Source organism: Chiloscyllium plagiosum, chromosome 5 (genome assembly GCF_004010195.1).
Source record: "Chiloscyllium plagiosum isolate BGI_BamShark_2017 chromosome 5, ASM401019v2, whole genome shotgun sequence".
Classification (NCBI taxonomy): Eukaryota; Metazoa; Chordata; class Chondrichthyes; order Orectolobiformes; family Hemiscylliidae; genus Chiloscyllium; species Chiloscyllium plagiosum.
Genome location: NC_057714.1, coordinates 94,687,162 through 94,689,198, shown reverse-complemented (window position 1 = coordinate 94,689,198; position 2,037 = coordinate 94,687,162).

Below are 2,037 nucleotides of genomic sequence, written 5' to 3'. Positions count from 1 at the left end.
AGATGAGGATTTAAGGGCCTTAGTTGGTGGCAAATTGAGATTACTTCAGTAGACTTCATGTACACCTAACTTGACTGCTGAGGTAATGAGAAGGGGGCAAAGCTCTTGGATGATAACTTGCCTAAGTATTTGCCCTTTTGTCATCTCCAACAAGAAAGACATTCTCCTCTGAAAGTGACTGCTATCTATTCTTATTTGTTCAGTTTCTGAGTTTGAATCTTGGAAAGTTTAGAGCATATTCTTTCGTGAAAGATATTTCAATTATTATTCCGAGTCAGATGTCCGCCAATGATCCAGATGATTATATATTTCTGTGGCTGTTGCATCTTCTCACTTCTCCTTTCTCCGTTCACTGACCCAGTGATAAATGTGACTGCATGCTCTTGTTTAATAATTTGACAACAGTGGAAAATCACTTTGCCATTTACTCTAGGAACACCTCTATCAAATTGAATCCTAGCTTTTGTTCTGATTCCATGAAGTGATTTTCTTTTAAACATAGCTCTTGTAATCAAGAAATCTAGGCAAATGTGAGGTGCTGCATTTTAGTAGGACAAATCAAAGCAGGACTTACCCTTGATGATAAGGTCCTGGGAATTGTTCTGAACAAAGAGACCTTGGAGCGCAGATTCATAGTTCTTTGAAAGTAGAGTTGCAGGTAGATAGGATAGTGAAGAAGGCATTCGGTTTGTTTTCCTTTATTGGTCAGAGCATTGAGTATAGAAGTTGGGAAGTCATGTTGTGACTACGCAGAACATTGGTTAGGTCACTTTTGGAATATTGTGTGCAATTCTGGTCTCCCTGCAATAGGGAGAGGCTGCCATTGTCAAGCAACCTGTCTGCCAGTGAAAGCTTGAATTTGCAGCCCACCACCATTCCTGATGAAGGGCTTATGCCGAAACATAAACCTTCCTGCCTCTCGGATGCTGCCTGGCCTGCTGTGCTTTTCCAGTGCCACACTTTTTGAATCTGATCTCCAGCATCTGCAGTCCTCACTTTCTCTGCCACAAATAACCCCACTGTGGAAAATGGAAGTAAAATTTTAAGTTTATCAACAGATTCCCACTGGTCATTGCTTTGAGCTCGTTCACCTTGGGAAAAACCTGTTATAGAGGTGGGCACTATTTGACAGATCAGATTGAAAGTTCACTCCAGCTTTAAAAGTCATTATTAGATGCTGCAAGATAAATGAATTACGTTGTTACTGCTCTGTGATGAGGGACGGCATGGTGGCTCAGTGATTAGCATTGCTACCTCACAATGCCACGGACCTGGGTTTGATTCCAGCCGAGAGGGACTGTCTGTGTGGAGTTTACGTATTCTTCCGGTGTCTGAGAGAGTTTCGTACCACAGTCCAAAGATGTGCAGTTTAGGTGGATTGGCCATGCTAAATTGCTTGTGGTGTTCAAGGATGTAGGTTAGTTGGATTAGCCCTTGCAAATGCAAAGTTACAGAGATAGAGTCATAGAGATGTACAGCATGGAAACAAACCTTTCGGTCCGACCTGTCCATGCCAACCAGCTATCCCAGCCCAATCTAGTCCCACCTGCCAGCACCAGGCCCATATTCCTTCCTATTCATATACCCATCCAAATGCCTCTTAAATATTGCAATTGTACCAGCCTCCACCACATCCTCTGGCAGCTCATGCCATACACGTATCACCCTCTGCGTGAAACGGTTGCCCCTTAGGTCTCTTTTATATCTTTCCCCTCTCATCCTAAACCTATGGTCCCTAGATCTGGACTTCCCAACCCCAGGGAAAAGACCTTGTCTATTTATCCTATCCATAATTTTGTAAACCTTTATAAGGTCACCCCTCAGCCTCCAACGCTCCAGGGAAAACAGCCCCAGCCTGTTCAGCCTCTCCCTATAGCTCAAAGCCTCCAACCCAGGCAACATCCTTGTAAATCTTTTCAGAACCCTTTCAAGATTCACAATATTTTTCTGATAGGAAGGAGACCAGAATTGCACGCAATATTCCAACAGTGGCCTAAACAATATCCTGTACAGCCGCAACATGATCTCCCAACTCCT